We start from the raw sequence: 12577 nt of genomic DNA, 5'->3' as shown, positions 1-12577 counted from the left end.
GCCTGCGGGAGGAGGATCGGCCCAGGTTGAGTCGTCGTCGACGGTTCCTCAGAGGTCCACCGTCCTGCTTGTCGGGGGATTTGGAACGGACCACGCCGATTATTTCCCCGGGGTGGTCATCAAGTGAGGGTCTCCGTTCCACGAGGGGATGGGACTTCCGGTGGCATCTGATCTTCGACGGTTCCCAGGAGGGGGGTAATTCGTCTGCCTCGGTCCTCGGAGCGATCGCTCTGGTTCTCCTGGCACATTCTGGCCCACCGTCCCGTTGGTTTCGTCCTGGCGGCTGCCGGCTTTGCCAGGGTCCCCAAGCCCTCCATTCCTCCCCTGGACCCTACCAGAGTTTTGTTTCGTGTTTGTTCCTGTGAAGTGTCTGGTAGCCACTCCTTGTGGGAGGGGTAATGTCACGGCTAGTCCGTGACATGTTTTGTGTGTCTCACTTACCGTGTTGGGTAAGTTACTTAAAAAAAGTAATCCACTACAAATTACTAATTACTACTTTAAAATTGTAATTTGATTACATTACTGATTACTACATGCAAAAAGTAATCTAATTACTAATTACTTTACTTTTAAGTTACTTTGACAAAATCAAAAGTAAAAAAGCTACAAAGTGAAACTGTCAGAAACAAGGACGGATGAACCCAAATGCAGGCGATGACGGGGGTGAACAGAAAACACTTTATTATAACACAGACAAAACAAGAGCCCACGTGGGGGCAGAACAAACACGGAATACTGACAGGTGACTTAAACTAGACTTGACTATGATTCTAACACTAGACAGAATCACACAGTTACAGTACAAAATAGACGAGCACAGGACTAAGAACACAATGGCATGAAATATGAAAAACTAAACAGGATAAGGAGAAAACAAGTGTAGCCAGGCAAGGCCTACCAGTAGGGGGGTGTGGTTGGCTAATTAGTCCAAGACTTTTTAAGCAGGCACTGGGCAAGAGGCCTTGAAATGTGGGCCTTGTTTTGAAAGCACATGGAATGGTGCTGCTTTGTTTGGCTGTGTGTTGAATTTGCCCCAGATGAGGTAGGCCAAGTTTATTATTTTTGTTTTGGTTAAATTGTTTATTTAAGGGGATTTATTTTGATTGTATGGGAAAATTCTGTTTGTTTATTTAGATGCAGATGAATTGAGTAATGCTAACTGGGTATGTTGACCGCTGCCTGTGTAGGTAAATATATGGGCTTTGTCTTAGTTTTTTAAAATAAGATTGCATGAAAGGTTTCATTTGTATTTCTCTTTGGAAAGGTGTTTTTGACTCTCTGATCTGGATAAATGTTCAAAAAACCAATTGATTGTTATATCTGCTATTTGCCAATGAAGGTAAATGTATTTAATATGTTTAAATAAAAATGAGTGTACAGTTGGTAACCGTGGTTTTAAATGTTTAGTGTTTTTGTAGTGTTTTAGATGTGGATAAAACCTGGAATGCTGATTGCCTGCTTTTTGGGTAGCTGATAAAGGTAAAGTTGTGTTTTTGGTATACTACTTTTAAGCTAATAAATGAAATGGGGCAGTTGGTAATTGTGTTTAAGAAAATTTTAATGTTTGAATAAAATATATGATGTATTGTTAATTTCTGTTTGTTTTTCTGTTTTAGTTAAGTCGATTGCTGTTTCTCCCGTGTTGTTTTTGTTTAGTTCCCTGGTCGGCCGGTCTCAGAAGTGTGCTGCATGGTGGCAGCAAGTGTACATTGTGAACTGGTTGTGTACGAGTCCGGTTGGCTGGGGTTCTGTTATCTTTTTCTTTTGTTTCTTTTTTTATTGATGACCATCTTCCCAGCCTTATGTCATTAGCTCGACTCATTGCGTTTGTATTCTGTGTGTGCATACCTTTGGGGTATGGGATCCATGTTTGCTGTGGTGGTTTTTTGAGTTATGAGTGAAGGGTTATGTTTTGAGTTGTTGTTCTATTTTGAATTGTGGTGTTTATTTCCATTGATTTTTGGTTCTTTCTTTTTACTGTCATTAAAAAATGGATGTTTCCTTATACCTTAAAGGTTTGCCACACGCAACGGAACCAGCTACTATAGAGAGCTTTTGAGCTGGTGGTTAACATCTTGGAGAGCTGAGATTAATTTTGGATGAGTTATTTAAATAAATCATTTCATTTCTATGTTTAATTGTGTACATTATTTGTGCCCTATTGTTTGTAATAAACCTTTTTTGTTGTACTTTGAGTAGTCCAAAGGGTTTTGACTTTGTGCCTGTGCATTAAACAAGGTATTCTCTTTCAAATTAGTTGGAAGGGGTGGCGTAGTGCTACAATTTGGCTTAGTCGGCAGGGTGGATCAATATAGATGTACTTATTTCTTTGGTAGGCTGGGAAGTAGGTAGTGTTTTTTTGTTTGGTAATTATTTTTTTGTAGGGAGAAACAGCGATTGACTTCGTGGGACCTTGATATTGTCACTGGACAGGATTTGCTGTTGTGTAAGCTGATCTGCTGTAGCAATGGCAGAGGAGCTGCAGAACTTATGGGAACAGTTGGAGCAACTGCATGTGGAAAATGAGAGACTGAAACAACAGACACAAAATGGAGCTTCAGCAGGTGGTGTTCCAAGTTCAACACTTGAGGGTAATGGACAAAGGAGGGAACAAGCTTTGTACTTGCCTAGGAAGAGAAAATGTCCCAAATTTTCTGGTAAAGTGGGATCTCTGCCTATTGAAGATTGGATTGAAGAGGTGGAGAGTTGTATTAGAGGGAGACACATGTCAGAGTGGGACAAAGCTGTGTTTGTTTATGATCATTTAGAGGGGGAAGCTCGGACTGAAATTAAATTTAGGTCTAGGGAAGTTAGAGAGAACTCAACTCAGATTTTTAGTGTTTTGCATGAGTTGTATTGTTCTTCCTTTTCTTATGTTACCTTACAACAACAATTTTTTGATAGAAAGCAAAAAGAAGGGGAGTCTTTTCAAGAGTTTTCTCATGCTTTGATGGATTTGATGGATAGTTCTGTGAGAATGTTTATGACCATACTCTCCGTAGGGAGCATAAAGACAGGTAAGGCAAAATCCTTTGTGGACGCTTCTTGAATTACGCAAAGAGGCAATGCGGTGGGTGGAGGAGGGGCAACCTATCCGAAATAGACCTAGTAGAGTAGCTCCTCACTCATTGGAAACCCAAGCTATTGTTACATGCGAAGAGAATAGAATGGTTAGTTCGGAGTTTGCAGAGCTAAAAGATATGGTTGTATGCCAACAAGCACAACTGGATTTGATTTTAAAAACCTTAAGTAATACAGAGGGAAGTTCTAGTAATGTAACTAGGCCCCCTAGAAGTACTAGGTTCCGCCGAACACCTGATGGTCAACCAATATGTGTTAAATGTAATCAAGGTGGCCATATTGCTAGATATTGTACTAATATAGTTCAAACTGGTGTTCCTGATGTCCCAAACTCCAGTGTTGGCACAGTTTTTGGTTCGTTGCCAGGGGCGGAAAACTTGTGCCCCCCAGGGTACAGAGCCACACGCTGGAGATGGGGACATTGGTCTCAGAATTGGATCAATGTATAGTTTCAAGTTTGGTAGGATCTTGTCCAACCTTGCAGGTCAAAATGGGAACTGTTGATGTTTTGTGTTTATTGGACACAGGCTCCATGGTTACCACTGTCACTGAAAGTTATTTTAATTTTAATTTTTCAGATTTGGGTAAAGGGGGGCTTCAAGAGTATGCATGGTTGGCTTTGAAAGCTGCCAATGGCATGGATATTCCATGTGTGGGATATGTAGAACTGGATGTTAGTATATTTGGTGTTACTTTACCCAGTAAAGGCATTTTGATTGTAAAAGACGCATGTTCCCCCAGTATGCATGCCCAGAAAGAAAAAATCCCTGCAGTGCTACTTATGAATATTATTCAGGAATGTTACTCTATTTTATTTGACAAACATGGTGCAGAGCTTTTTCTGGTCCCTCAGGTGCGATCGGCTGCTCCTGCCTGGAGACAAGCACTTCGTTGTTGCCAACAGATTGAAGCCATTTCAGGCCCCGCTTCTATTTATAAGGTAAGAACACAGGGTAAGGCCCCAATTTGTGTTGCTGCAGCTACTATGACCATGGTCCCGGTAACTTGTCCTCAGGTTTCAGGTGCTGTAGTTGAATTTTTGTTAGAACCTTTAGGGCCTGAAGAAAATGCTCTTCCAGAAGGCTTGCTGTTGTCTCCATCTGTAGTCTATGCTGAGGGAGGGTTAGTATATGCCCCCATTGTTAATGTAGGTAGTGTAGATGTAGGGGTAGCACCTCATCATACTATGGGCACTGTTCAGATAGTGAAAGTAGTAAAAACTCAAGGGCCCAATTTAACAATTTCTCCTGAGAATGTTTATACAGCCCATGTTCATCTCCAGATGGCTGAACAAGTGCCTGTTGATGAGGTAAAGTGCCCTAATTTTGAAGGGCTGACAGAACAGGAAGTAGGACATGCAAATCATCTTTTGAATAGGTACCAGTCCCTCTTTTCTGTAAGTGATGGTGATATAGGGTGCTCATCACTAATTACACATGAGATCCCTGTGGTGGATGATAAACCAGTTCGACAGCCATATAGGTGAATCCCTCCTTCTCAGTATGAGTCAGTGCGGGCCCATATCCAACAGCTTCTGGATAGTAAAGTGATAAGGGAGAGTAGTAGTCCTTATTCCTCTCCTATTGTCTTGGTACAAAAAAGGATGGGACAATTAGGATGTGTGTCGATTATCGGCAGCTCAATGCAAAGACTAGGAAAGATGCGTACCTGTTGCCTAGAATTGAAGAGTCTCTGGATGCGTTGACTGGGGCAATGTGGTTTTACCACTTTAGATCTAGCCAGTGGGTACAATCCGGTACAAGTGGCTGAGGCTGATAAACCAAAGACTGCTTTTTGTACCCCATTTGGCTTATTTGAGTTCAATCAGATGCCTTTCGGCTGTGTAATGCCCCAGCAATGTTCCAGACACTCATGGAGCGCATGTTTGGAGATAGGCGGTTCCAATCTTTGTTATTGTACTTAGACGATATTATTGTTTTTTCGTCTACCGTGCAAGAGCATTTGGTACGTTTGGAAGAGGTATTTGTCCGGTTGCAACATGAGGGTCTTAAGATCAAGCTAAATAAGTGTAGTTTTTTTTCAGAAGCAGGTAAAGTACCTAGGTCATGTCGTATCCTAACAGGGGGTTGCTACTGACCCTGGGAAAGTGGCAGCAGTGAATGATTGGGGTCGCCCAGAGCATTTGGCAGGCCTTCGATCATTTTTAGGGTTCGCCAGTTATTATCAACGTTTTATCGAGGGATTTGCCAAGTTAGCTAGGCCCCTGCATGCACTGGTAACCAAATTGAGTGGTAACAGGATAAAAGGGAAAACCCCACGGTTGCCATTGGGTCCCCTGTGGGATTCTGAGTGTGAGTACAGTTTTCAGACGTTAAAGACAAAACTTGTTACAGCACCCGTGCTTGCTTTTGCTGATTTTAAGAAACCATTTGTTTTGGAGATTGATGCGAGTCATCAGGGGCTGGGGGCAGTGTTGTCCCAAGAGCAGGGGGGAAAACTCCGCCCGATTGCCTATGCGAGTAGAGGCTTACTGAAGACTGAGAGGAATATGGAGAACTATAGCTCGATGAAGTTGGAGTGTTTGGCTCTCAAATGGGCAGTATGTGAAAAATTCAGAGAATATCTTTTGGGAAACAAGTTTGTGGTTTATACTGACAACAATCCCCTCTGTCATATGCAGACATCAAAGTTGGGTGCCCTGGAGCAACAATGGCTATCCATGTTGGCTTCCTTCAATTTTGTTATAAAATATCGCCCTGGGAGGGTCAATCAAAATGCAGACGCATTATCTCGTCAGAATATGAAAAATGTTTTTCCAGGTATAGAGGTCCCATTAGCACTACGAGAGCAGGTTGGTATACATCCTCTGGAACCGGCGGTGGTAAGGGTTAATGAAATTGCTGCACTGCCTGGACGCTCACAATCAGATTTGCGGTCTTTGCAACAGGCAGATCCTGTCATTGGCCCTGTTATGAAGGCTTGGGATGGGGGTACCCCTCTGCAGGCTTCAGAGTTGGTGGAAATGGGTCGAGCAGTGAAAGAGTTGTCTAGGCAATGGGATCGATTACGTGTGAAGGATGGGTGCCTTTATCGTTTAATTCATTCACCTGATGGCCACCAAGAGATCTATCAGTTATTGCTACCTCAAAACCTTCAAAAGGAGGTGTTTACGAGTTTACATGATGGTCATGGGCACCAAGGGGTAGATAGGACTGTTGAATTGGTTAAGCGTCGTTGCTATTGGCCAGGAATGTTGAAAGATGTGGAGCAGTGGTGCCGTGAGTGCCAAAGGTGTGTTCTGGCTAAAGCAGTCCAACCAAAGGTGAGGTCTTTTATGGGTACACTGCAAGCATCCCACCCCCTTGACATTCTAGCAGTAGATTTTACTATGTTGGAGCCGGCGAGTGATGGAAGAGAGAATGTGTTGGTGTTGACAGATGTTTTTTCTAAGTTCACTCAGGCTATTCCTACAAGGGATCAGCGAGCAAGTACGGTAGCTCAAGTTTTGGTCCGCAATTGGTTTCAATTTTTTGGAGTGCCTCGTCGCCTTCATTCTGATCAGGGACGAAATTTTGAGAGCAATCTTATCAGCCAGTTGTGTAAACTGTATGGTATACAGAAAAGTCGCACTACCCCTTACCTGCCACAGGGTAATGGGCAGTGCGAACGTTTTAATCGAACCCTACATGACCTATTGCGTACTTTGCCTCCTGAAAAAAAGAAGCAGTGGCCTCAACATTTGCCGCAGCTCGTCTATGCATATAACACCACAGTGCATCAGTCCACTGCTCGTCTATGCATTTAACACCACAGTGCATCAGTCTACAGGGGTAAGTCCACATTTCCTTATGTTTGGATCGGAACCCAGATTGCCAGTTGATTTTTTGTTGAATAATCAATGGGAGATGACAGTGGAAGCACCTGAAAGGTGGATTGTGGAGCATCAGGATAGACTCCAGGTGGCATATGGGGAAGTGCAAATAAGGCTGAGTGATAGGATTGCCAGACGTAACCAGCGCCATAAGAGTAGGATAAATGATAAAGGGTTTTGTGATGGTGAGTTGGTTTATTTAAGAAACCATCAACGTGGGCGGAATAAAATCCAGGACATGTATGATTCATGTTTGTATAAGGTTGTTCGGGCACCAGGTGAGCGGAGTGCAGTATATTCAGTTGCTCCGCTGTCTCGGGAAGGGCCGGAGAAGCAGGTGCATCGGTCAGAAATGCGTAAGGCATTTTATGAACCTGGAGCAGAAGATGTGGGCCTTCCTGTTCTTAGTGAAGTGTCTAACGGAGGGGCTGGTACTGACTCTGCGTTGGAGAGGGATTCTGCCTCGGATAGTGATTCTGTGCCGATTGTAGTATTGCATAATGATGATGATGTAGTTCCTTTGAGTGGTCCTCACTATCAACACTTAGAGTGTTTGCTTGTCTCCGGGGAGCAGCCGTTGAGCTTGGGGCATCCAAAGAGAAGTACAGCAGGTCAACATTCAAACCCTTATAGATTACCAAGATCTGTGGCAGCAGTTAGTGAAGATTCAGATTAAAGAATAAATTTGTTATTTTTGGAATTTATTTATTGTTATCGTCGGGTCATTTGGGGGGATAGAATGTAGCCAGGCAAGGCCTACCAGTAGAGGGGTGTGGTTGGCTAATTAGTCCAAGACTTTTTAAGCAGGCACTGGGCAAGAGGCCTTGAAATGTGGGCCTTGTTTTGAAAGCACATGGGATGGTGCTGCTGTGTGTTGAATTTGCCCCAGATGAGGTCGGCCAAGTTTATTATTTTTGTTTTGGTTGAATTGTTTATTTAAGGGGATTTATTTTGATTGTATGGGAAAATTCTGTTTGTTTATTTAGATGCAGATGAATTGAGTAATGCTAACTGGGTATGTTGACCGCTGCCTGTGTAGGTAAATATATGGGCTTTGTCTTAGTTTTTTAAAATAAGATTGCATGAAAGGTTTCATTTGTATTTCTCTTTGGAAAGGTGTTTTTGACTCTCTGATCTGGATAAATGTTCAAAAAACCAACTGATTGTTATATCTGCTATTTGCCAATGAAGGTAAATGTATTTAATATGTTTAAATAAAAATGAGTGTACAGTTGGTAACCATGGTTTTAAATGTTTAGTGTTTTTGTAGTGTTTTAGATGTGGATAAAACCTGGATTGCTGATTGGCTGCTTTTTGGGTAGCTGATAAAGGTAAAGTTGTGTTTTTGGTATACTACTTTTAAGCTAATAAATGAAATGGGGCAGTTGGTAATTGTGTTTAAGAAAATGTTAATGTTTGAATAAAATACATGATGTATTGTTAATTTTTGTTTGTTTTTCTGTTTTAGTTAAGTCGATTGCTGTTTGTACCATGTTGTTTTTGTTTAGTTCCCTGGTCGGCCGGTCTCAGAAGTGTGCTGCATGGTGGCAGCAAGTGTACATTGTGAACTGCTTGTGTACGAGTCCGGTTGGCTGGGGTTCTATTATCTTTTTCTTTTGTTTCTTTTTTTATTGATGACCATCTTTCCAGCCTTATGTCATTATGTTTGTATTCTGTGTGTGCATCCCTTTGGGGTATGGGATCCATGTTTGCTGTGGTGTTTTTTTGAGTTATGAGTGAAGGGTTATGTTTTGAGTTGTTGTTCTATTTTGAATTGTGGTGTTTTTTCCATTGATTTTTGGTTCTTTCTTTTTACTGTCATTAAAAAATGGATGTTTCCTTATACCTTAAAGGTTTGCCACACGCAACTGAACCAGCTACTATAGAGAGCTTTTGAGCTGGTGGTTAACATCTTGGAGAGCTGAGATTAATTTTGGATGAGTTATTTAAATAAATCATTTCATTTATATGTTTAATTGTGTACATTATTTGTGCCCTATTGTTTGTAATAAACCTTTTTTGTTGTACTTTGAGTAGTCCAAAGGGTTTTGACTTTGTGCCTGTGCATTAAACAAGGTATTCTCTTTCAAATTAGTTGGAAGGGGTGGCGTAGTGCTACACAAGAGAGGGTAATGAACTAATTATTAAACTATTAACAGGGAGAAGAAGGGGGCGGAGACAAGAGACAAGACACCGAAGGTCATATTTGAGTGCTTAAAGCTATTTTTGGTGTGATTTGCCCTCTCCTAAAATTACTGGTCACAATGATGCAGAAATATTTGTAGCTTTTATAATAAGTTACACATGTTTAACATTTCTCATTAAACATTCTACATTTATTAACATCTATCTATCTATGCACATTCATTCGCAGTCGCGGAGACAGAAACTAGAGTTTTAACACGTCATCGCATTCGCGAGGGCTTTTTGGTCAAGTTAAAGAATGTTAATATTCATGTTAGTTCGTTAAATATAACAATCAAAAGTTGTTTTGGTAATTGTTTAAATAAACATATGATTAAAGGGATACTTCACCGATTTAGCATTCAGCTTTGTATCTGTAGAAACCCGGCATTATTACTGAATGACCATGTTTCCCTCCATCATTTTCCCCTGAGAGGAGAGATATCTGCATTTTGGTTCTGCAAAAAAGTCCTCCGATGATGCAAAAATCGTCATATTACATCATCGGAGGACTTTTTTGCAGAACCAAAATGCAGATATCTCTCCTCTCAGGGGAAAATGATGGAGGGAAACATGGTCATTCAGTAATACTGCCGGGTTTCTACAGATACAAAGCTGAATGCTAAATCGGTGAAGTATCCCTTTAATTAATGCAGTGCACGCATTGAGCTCATAAAATAACATAGTTAAATAATGTTAACAAATAAAACCTTATTGTACAATAGTGATTTATAAACACACCTGTACAATCGCTTCTGGCAGACCAGATGTCATAGTGCAAAGCCCACTTTTTTGGACATGTATTGTCTGTATTCCACTTGAATGATCAACCACCGCTCACACAGCATCTATTTGCTTGCGTCTCAGACGAGTGATTTATGTACATGCTCGTTAACTGACGTTGCTGAGCAATGGCAAAACGTAATTTTAAAATACATTTTAATTAATTTTTCAACACTTAATTTGTAACGCTAATAACGTAATTTTGTTGTCATTGGTAACTGTAATCAAATTACATACATTTAAAATGTAAAGCGTTACGTTACTGCGTTATCAGGAAAAGTAATTAGAGTACAGTAATGCGTTACACAGTAACGCGTTATACCCAACTCTGCTCACTTATCCGTTTCACCTGGACTTTCATGGACTAATTACGCCAACACACTACACCTGTTGTATGTTTGATTGTATTTGTATTTATAAAACGGTTAGTTCCAATCCTTGATTCTGATTGGTCAATAGGTGTGCTTTATTCACAATAAAACACTGCTATGACCGCTTCACCCAACGGTTCTATGTAATATCACTGCGCCCTTAGCAACACATAAACATATAATGAGACAAAGTCTGAGCACAGTTTGTTGTTTTAATTTGATCTTTCATGTTGGTGTTCGCAGTCAGGGACTATTTTTTCTAGCAGAAGGACTGCTTTTATTGATTTAACTTCATGAAAGTTGCACTAATATTTTTTTTACTTTAATATTGTGTGGTAACCGTTTTATAAAAGCAATAAGGTACTCGAGGCATGTGCTGTATCGTGAATAAGTAACGGCTGAAGGGGTTGCAGGCACTCCGCTTCGCGTCGTGCCTAACAACGCCCTTCCGCCGTTACTTATTCACGATACAGCACAGCCTTTTGTACCTTATTGCTTACTTATACACCTTTGTTCCGTCAGCCTGGGCCAGATGATTTTCACTACTACCCTGTCTGTTCCTGTGTGTGTTTAGTGTTCTAGTTTTTACTCACCTGATTCCGTTGTTTTGTTTTCTCGTGTTTGATTTTCACTGTCATCATTAAATGTTATTTATTTACCCAAGAACTCTGCACATGCGTCCTCATTTCACCACACCAAAAACCAGCCGTGACAGTTACAAGCTGATAGGTAACTAAACAGCAGTGGTAAAATAAGTTTGCCTAAACCAAATAGAATATGTGTTTATCATTTCATTTTACCTCAGAGTCTAACATTAGGGGAACATAAAGGGAATTAAATGTTTATTCCTTATTAATAAATATCTGCTTTAAGTCTTCGATATTGTGTTTAAAGTCAGTGGTTGTTTATATATTTGATAAAATACCATGTTATCTAAATACAATGTGTGATGTGTTGAGGTATTTTCTATAAAAAATAACCTGTGTTATAATACATTCATATAATATTTCAGTAACATAACAATTCAATTATGTTAGGGGAACGTTAAAACAACCTAAAAATAACATTAGGGGAATGTTTATTTTCTTAAAGAAAACATTCCTGGCTAACCAAAAACCTTGGAAAATAGAGGAACGTTTTGGGAACCAAATTGTTAGCTGGGGATGGGCAGGACTAGTTGGCTTACATGGAAATCCAGGATTTATCAATATTCTACATTAAACAGTGCATTTTTTATTCAAGCTACTTATATTCATTTCGGGCTACCAAAAATTAAAGAGTTTCTGCCCGAAGGGCTACCAGGGATTTTTAAATTTTGCGAGCCCTGCTCAGGTATATATTGTCATCTTGTCTTAAAGCTGTTCAGCTTCCGTTTTTGTTGAGAATAGTTGAACTTGACTTTACTACTTGACTTGACTAAATTTGCCTTGCTGTGTACAGTAGAATTCTGATGCATCGCAATGCATCGAGGAATCGAATTGAATTGTTACCTTGTGAATCGTAATTGAATTGAATTGTGAGGGCAGTGCCAATGCACACCCCTAGGATTCATTCATTTGGAAAATGACAGACTACAGGAATTCCCATGTAGATGCACATTGCCTGGGGTATTTATTTTCAAGTGTGTAAAATGCCTTTAAACCATAGACTGTAAAAAATATATAAGTAGTAACTTATATATTATAAGTATAAACCCATTGGTTTGTGAAGAGCATTTTTGAAGCTTAAAGTAGGCGGTGCGTGCCGTTGCCATCTTGGCCGAATTGCAGTTTAAGTCACTTCCTTATTGGCTCCATCAGAGAGACTGATTGAGAAAAAAGATTGAGAGATCTGCTGCATGTTTCTCATGTTTAGGATGAAAGGAAAGAGTTTCGAGGATTCTGTCCAGAGAAGAAATTCCACCACATTTGTTGCAATCTACAAAAGAGGAAAAAACTTTTAGTGGTCTGAACTGAATGATCAGATAAAAGTATTCAGAAAACTATGTGGGCCAAGTGAATTATACATTTTATACAAATAATAAGGCTTCCTTTTGCATCCCTGGCCGCATTACCACCACGTGTGAGATTTTTTTCCAAAAATGCATTGGCCTGTCGTCGGTTTGCATAAGACTTTGGTGTTACACTCCTTTAACTGTTGTGCCAACAACAAAGGCTACAAACCACACAGACTGACAAATAGGATGATCTGACTATATAGAATAAAGTGTAGCAGGTGATTAAGACTTTCCAATACATTTTAACTAGGAATTATTAAATGTTATAATTACTGGCTGAAGTGTATGAAGGCCTTGATAGCCTCATCAATGGATGGACGTAAAAACTCT

General features: G+C 40.3%; 1 long non-coding RNA gene across 3 annotated transcripts; it reads left to right on the top strand.

Annotated features, from left to right (window-relative positions):
- Positions 1-611: 611 nt before the first annotated feature.
- Positions 612-2195, top strand: LOC129454732 (uncharacterized). 3 transcript variants are annotated; one of them, XR_012359522.1, is made up of 5 exons: positions 612-1042; positions 1135-1187; positions 1265-1339; positions 1419-1479; positions 1617-2195. It is a non-coding gene; the product is annotated as an uncharacterized lncRNA (long non-coding RNA). The 3 variants fall into 3 exon arrangements; XR_012359521.1 differs by having other exon boundaries at positions 613-1187; XR_008648028.2 differs by having other exon boundaries at positions 614-1339.
- Positions 2196-12577: the final 10382 nt, after the last annotated feature.

The sequence above is a fragment of the Misgurnus anguillicaudatus genome, chromosome 20 (assembly GCF_027580225.2).
Source record: "Misgurnus anguillicaudatus chromosome 20, ASM2758022v2, whole genome shotgun sequence".
Taxonomy (NCBI): domain Eukaryota; kingdom Metazoa; phylum Chordata; class Actinopteri; order Cypriniformes; family Cobitidae; genus Misgurnus; species Misgurnus anguillicaudatus.
The sequence above is the reverse complement of the archived record's forward strand: the minus strand, read 5'-3'. Positions and strand labels throughout refer to the sequence as shown.